Below are 6,483 nucleotides of genomic sequence, written 5' to 3'. Positions count from 1 at the left end.
AGCCTGGATGAGGGACCCTGCATATGTGGTGAGATTCAAGACCAAGTCAAGGAGGACCTAGCATCCGTCAAGAACAGCTCAACAATGCATGGCTCCAGATTGCTACAGTTTTGGATCCTGATCAAAGACTTGAAATGCCTGGCCAAGACAGACAGGGAAGAGGTGTGGACCACAATTGAAGGGATGCTGCAACAAGAATCACCCAGAAGGTCTTCACAGACACATGATGATGGGCCACCCAGGAAGAAAATCAGCCTTCTGCAAATGGACTCAGATTCAGAATCAGAAGATGAAGAGGTCAACCTGCCATACAGAGGTACGAGCAGAGCCCCACCATTAAATTGGAGGACTGCCGTTGAGGTGGTGGGCATCTCATCAGGAGCCCATGAGAAGCTGGCCTCACTAGCTCACAAATTCTAGCCACCCTGCAACCACTGTTCCCTGTGAACGACTTTTCTCAGTTGCAGGTCACATTGGAGACAAGAAAGGTCAGCTTTACTTAAGAAAATGTGACAAGTTAGTTGCCTCAGCAATGGCTAAAGATGATGAGCTCAGTAGATTTGAAGGTGATGTTGAAACAAAAAGACCAGTTTCAGTGCAACAATGTTATAGGTAGTTAGGAACTGGATTTTTGAGCAACTGGATTAAGAAGGAGGAAAAGGTAAAAAGATGTTCTTTGGTTTGATTTAAAAGGATGCATTTCAGAAAAAAATGGTTAGGAATCAGGTGTAATGGCAAAAAATAGTGATTAATCCTGATTAATCTACTGAAAATTCTGGAAATTGATTAAAAATGTTAATCATTGACAGCCCTAGTTTTAAGCACAAGGTGGAGTCAGGCGATGGTTAGCCGAGCTTAGGTTAAAGACTGAAAGCAGGTGGAAACTGTAGCGTGGCTCTGTCCAAAAATTCACAAATATACCTTCTTACACCTCTAAAGCTCATCAAGCAGCACAACCGTTTTTAGAGTTACGTGTGGAGATCCAATGTATCCATCTACGCATCCAAGAACTTTATGCATTGCATCTCGAGGGGCGGTTGCCAAGCGTGCATTTGAAATCTCACTACACACAGTGGATAACACTACGACCAATCACAACAAACACGGGGTGACGTATCCAGGGCCCCATACGCGTAAGATACCAGCCAGCTAACTGGTAGATAAAACTGTCGTCATCTGGTTTAGGGCCTCTTGCCCCGCCTACATCAGATACACAGATGTGATTGGTGCAGCTCGCTCTGCCCCGCCTATATCAGATACACTGATGTGGTTGGTGCAGCTCCGCTACAAAGGCATGTTAATGAGCAACATTACTCTATGCCAGAGTGACTTACTGAGCAATTCAAATGTGCTCTTGCGAGAACTCTAGATTTCCAAGGTATTTATTGGCGCAAGCAAATATGAAGCAACTCTTTTTATTAATTTAAAACAGGTGGTTTAAAGTAAAAGTTTGGAGATATGTTCAACATCCTGTCTTTATGCCGTCGATGTAGAAGCCTACAGCATTTTGTGAGAAAAAAGGATGGAAACTGATCTAGTCTCATTAGTCATCCTATACATATACAAATTCTAAGAAATCCAATTGGTGGAAAGTATTGAAAAAGACTGAAATGGGGATCCTATCGCAGCCCATGTTAAGACAATCATATTTTGATTGCAAAAAGATTTTGTTTCACATTACTCACTTAGACACCAATACATTGGAAAATAGGTCCAAGGTGAAATATACTGAAACACTTTATTTAAGCACATGACACATTCAATTAACAATGCCCATGCATACTCACACATAAAAGTTCGGAAAACTGGCAATACTAAAATTTTGTCTTAATTAATGTAAGTATTCACGTTTCCACCTGCTTCCAGTTGTATGCTATAAGCTAACCACATCCTGATCTAGTTCTGTTACACACAGACGTGAGCTCGATATCAATCTTGTTATCCCATATTATGTCAATCAACAAATATAAAAGACCAAAATAAGATAGGGCTACAGAATAATTGCACCGCTCTAACTTGTAAGATTACCCCAATGAGTCCAGCGATGATCTCTATGATTCCGTGTCCGGCTGTGGTATACGGTATCTCTGGTGTGGGATCCCGCATTTTTAAAGATGTCATTGGTTAGAACCAGATCTGTGGTAGAAAATTAAGACAAAAAGATAAGTAAGGGAAATTCCTTTGTGCTTATTAAATCTTATTGTTCTGTGTGATCACGCGTCTGCTTGTTAAAAAACTGTAGACAAAAAGAGGGAAAACAATGAATAAAGGGGTTTAAATAGATGGGACTCAAAAAGAGACCAATATATTACAGAGCACAGGTACACACCAAGATATAACATCTAATTAAACCAGATTAAATGTAAACCAAACGTTGACTGAACAAAACGTCAGCTTTATGCTTTCAACAAACGTTGGATAGGTGGCATCTCAATACTCAAAGCGGCTCTCATTACATCAGACTGCCATGGTTTCCTAGACATAGCCACTTAGTTTACACTTATAGGTAACTTTCATTTTCAACACTGGATTTTCCGGTTTTTGTGTCTAAGTGACTGATGGGAACAACAATCATTTGACATTGGCCAGTATTAAGTGAGACCGCTGCAGTCGGCAAAACAAGCTACTTAAAAGGGCAATTGTCCAGCTTGTAATTTACCTTTACAAAAGTCAGGTTTGCATTGACAGGTCAGATTAATATCTAAGTGTCTAACAACATTATGGAAAGGATTTCTAAGGAGGCCGACCTTTCCGGTAAAGAGTAAGATCCTTTTATTAAACATAAAAACATCTGCAAAATTGCGTTTGCTAACCCACCGACTCCATGTAAATAAACATCATGAAATACACTTCATATAAAGTCAACAGAAACAAAATATAAAACTATGAAAAGCCGTGTGGGTGTCTTTCACTTTTCCAACCATCACAACTCTAGTTTTGGTTGAAATAAAACACCAGTTTAGTTTAGGATAACTTGTGAAAATATGTTGGCTCTATACACGCAAAGTTATGCTTTTTTAAATTTTTTTAAATGGAGTCTGGTGGTAGAAACTTCAGAGCTGTTTCTGGTTAACGAAAGGTTTCAAAGAGGTTTTAAAGGTCTATCGTAGGGATTCTTTCCATAATGTTGTCAGACACTTAGAATATAACTGTGCCTGCCAGTGGCAAAACAAGCACTTTTGTGAAGGTATGAATTGAGACACAGCATCTTACATAGTACCAAAAGTAGAGGATAGTACAAAGTCATCTTTGAGTACTGCTGAGAAGCAAAAGGATAAACATAGGAATAGAATGAGAGTAGAACGAAACGTTCCATTCAAATCAACATTCAGATGGCCAGGAGGCGGCGCATTTTCTTGTGCATTGTTGCCACTGCAAAGAACTGTGGTGTTGTAGATGGCTAACTACCTATTTCATGGTTACTAAAAGTGTTGAGCTTTGAACTAGTCATACGGCCACGGCAAGCAGTTCAATGTCCGTTCCACTCTCATTTTCTCACCATAATGTGACCTACGCTTCAAGAAGAGAAAACAATGGTGTAAAAATATAAATGAGGAGGGAGACATTAGGACTTTGCTGCACAGGTGGCACAGCACTGCCATGGAGAGACAGCAGACATTGTTACACATTCAATTAATGAATTTAAGGCCTCCGGGGGAGCGGAGCAGGACAGGAGGTGGATTAACTGGTGACAGCAGACGGTGTGGTGGAGGAAGATCTGTGCCAAGGCTTGCCAACTGTCACATCTACTCAGAACTAAAGATCACCCCAAGCCTCTGCCACACACAGTCATCACTTACTATCCTCATCGATGGCGGCAGTAGCGTAGTCGCAGGGGACTTGGCTTAGGAACCGGATGGTCGCTACTTTGTAGTCCCAACTGGGCTAGGTAAATATGTACCAGCGCACCTCCTGGGCACTGCCGAGGTGACAAATCCCCAACTGCTGGGTGTGGGGCTGTAGTCACCCATCATTCGACGTCTCTCCACGTTTGATGCATGTGTGTGTTTCAAGAAAAAGTAACCAAATGAAAACCAAAATTACCTATTGTATGCCTCCGCCAACCAGCAGTTTAATATCTCGTCCACCAGACTTACATAATACCTGTTCTAAATTGGGCTGTCACGATTCCAAATCACCAAATGGGGTTATTAGGCACCGCTTGTGTGAAAGTCATTTCAGCACTGGTATTGGGAAAAATATCAACGATACCCAACCCTACTCTCAAATTGTCAATGAGACTTCACACATGTGATTCTTGTTGTAAAGTGGCGAGTCTCTGCAACCTCGACTTTTGCTAAACAAATTTGCTGCTAAATCACACCACTGTCACTTTAGCTGTCTTTTGTATTTATTGTTACTTTTTATACTTATCTGTGTTTCTGTCCGTGTACTGTTGTATATTTAATGACCAATTGTCAACTGTCAAATAAATGACCAACTATTTTATAATCGATTAATCAGTTTGAGAAAAGAAAAGTAAAATGTCTCTGATTCCAGCTATTTTAAAATGGCATCACTTCTATGTTATGGGCTTTTTGGGCTTCTATGTAGACCTTACTGGTCCTAATACTGTATCTTGAAGTCTCTTTTACATAGACCTTAGTGGTCCTAATACTGTATCTGAAGTCTCTTTATATAGACCTAGTGTCCCACTATACTGTACCTGAAGTCTCTTTTTATAGACCTTAGTGGTCCTAATACGTATCTGAAGTCTCTTTTTTATAGACCTTAGTGGTCCCCTAATACTGTATCTGAAGTCTTTTATTATGACCTTAGTGGTCCCTAATACTGTATTGAAGTCTCTTTTATATAGACCTTAGTGGTCCTCTAATACTGTATCTGAAGTCTCTATTGACTTAGGGTCCCTAATACTGTATCTGAAGTCTCTTTACAGACTTAGTGGTCCCCTAATACTGTATCTGAAGTCTCTTTTATATACCCCTAGTGGTCCCCTAATACTGTATCTGAACTCTTTTATATAGACCTTAGTGGTCCCAATACTGTATCTGAAGTCTCTTTTATAGACCTTAGTGGTCCCCTAATACTGTATCTGAAGTCTCTTTATATAGACCTAGTGGTCCCTAATACTGTATCTGAAGTCTCTTTTTATAGACCTTAGTGGTCCCTAATACTGTATCTGAAGCTCTTTTATATAGACCTTAGTGGTTCCACTACTGTATCTGAAGTCTCTTTTACATACCCCATAGCAGTCCCATAATGTTGTATCTGAAGTCTCTTTTTTCCCTTTTTTAGAGTTGATGAAAGGGGGAGAGAGAGATGGGGGATGACGCAGCAAGGGGTTGCAGGCTGGACTCAAACCCAGGCCGCTTACTCTTACCATAGTTCATTTATATAGACCATAGTTGTCCCTCCAATGCCATATTGAAGGCGCTGATTAAACCATCTGATGCTGTTGCATCAGGGTTCGTGCTGCTCATCACTGTAGCCTAAGACTCTGTTTAACGGACCATGTGGCATCCAACAGCTGATGGGTTAGCCAGCACATAGAAGGGTATAGAGGACAGAACATGTTTGTTGATAGCATTTAACAGCAAAACACCTGCAAAAGCTGAATGCCCTCTGGACAATAACACTACTTTACACAATGGAGTATTTGGGGCGCCTTTTTATGGAAATGCCAGTATAATTGCAGATTTCACATGCAGATTTCACAGGGTCTGGCTAGTCGGCATATCATTCTGGGATGGGAGAAAATGTGCTCTGATTTATTTTCATTTCTTTCAAACCAATCACAATCGCATGGGCAGCGCTAAGAGCAAAACGGACCCTCTGCTGAATAGCCTCAGGAAGGAAGTTGTTTTGGTGGAACATGTGTGCGTTCAGAAGTAGTTTTAGTCGTCAACAGAAACTCAGATGGACAGACGTTAGCTGCTGTCGGATTTACCCTGCAGAGTCTGAGGACCACGTAACCATAGGCCTCCGATTGGACAGATAGTCTAGCAGCTGTCTGGATGTTTACTGCAGAGATCTGAGGACCAGGTAACCATAGTCCCTAGATTGGACAGATAGTCTAGCTAGCTGCTGGATTTACCCTGCAGAGATCTGAGGACAGGTAACCCTAGTCCTCAGATTGGACAGATAGGTCTAGCCAGCAGTCTGGATTTCCCTGCAGAGATCTGAGGACCAGGTAACCATGTCCTCAGATTGGACAGATAGTCTAGCCAGCAGTCTGGATTTACCCTGCAGAGTTTTGAGGACCAGGTAACCATAGTCCTCAGATTGGACAGATAGTCTAGCTAGCTGTCTGGATTTACCCCCAATTTCCACCGCTGCACAACGGCTGCGGATCTGTTCCGGAACAGCGTTGGAGTAATTAGGTTTCCATTAAAGTCAATGTGTGCATTTCACAGTCAGTGAAAGGAGCAGATACGCAGAGCTTCTATATTTACCGGACGCCGGAGAGCTCTGCAGCAATCCAGCACACAGCAGATAGTGTGGGACAGGAAGTTGAGCACAGAA

The 6,483-nt window shown here is 41.6% G+C and overlaps 1 protein-coding gene across 1 annotated transcript in view; it reads right to left on the bottom strand.

Annotated features, from left to right (window-relative positions):
* The window catches only part of LOC116686491 (solute carrier family 2, facilitated glucose transporter member 9), a 47,419-nt gene that overhangs the window by 26,339 nt on the left and 14,597 nt on the right, over positions 1-6,483 (bottom strand).

Source organism: Etheostoma spectabile, unplaced genomic scaffold (assembly GCF_008692095.1).
Source record: "Etheostoma spectabile isolate EspeVRDwgs_2016 unplaced genomic scaffold, UIUC_Espe_1.0 scaffold379, whole genome shotgun sequence".
In the NCBI taxonomy this organism is placed as follows: Eukaryota; Metazoa; Chordata; class Actinopteri; order Perciformes; family Percidae; genus Etheostoma; species Etheostoma spectabile.
This window is presented reverse-complemented; position numbering and strand designations above follow the sequence as displayed.